This window comes from Diaphorina citri, unplaced genomic scaffold (assembly GCF_000475195.1).
Source record: "Diaphorina citri unplaced genomic scaffold, Diaci psyllid genome assembly version 1.1 scaffold937, whole genome shotgun sequence".
In the NCBI taxonomy this organism is placed as follows: Eukaryota; Metazoa; Arthropoda; class Insecta; order Hemiptera; family Psyllidae; genus Diaphorina; species Diaphorina citri.
In genome coordinates this window covers 1-247 of record NW_007378368.1, presented here as the reverse complement: position 1 = coordinate 247, position 247 = coordinate 1, and positions in this window count along the sequence as shown.

Genomic DNA, 247 nt, shown 5'->3' with positions numbered 1-247 from the left:
TTTATATCAATGCTTCTCACTATTGGTTACTTTCTCAGTTGTCTACTATCTAATCACTTCAGTTATAGGTATTTCACTCAGATTATTATAAAGAGAGTCCAGTCTTTGCTCTGTTAAATCCAAATGGACTGTGTTATCTTGAACTTGAAGCAAGGAAAGAAAGTTGGTAGAACTAAAGAAAAAACACCCTGTAGTACTTGTACTAACGAAGACTTATTTATTATTTGACCTAAGTTAGATAATGATT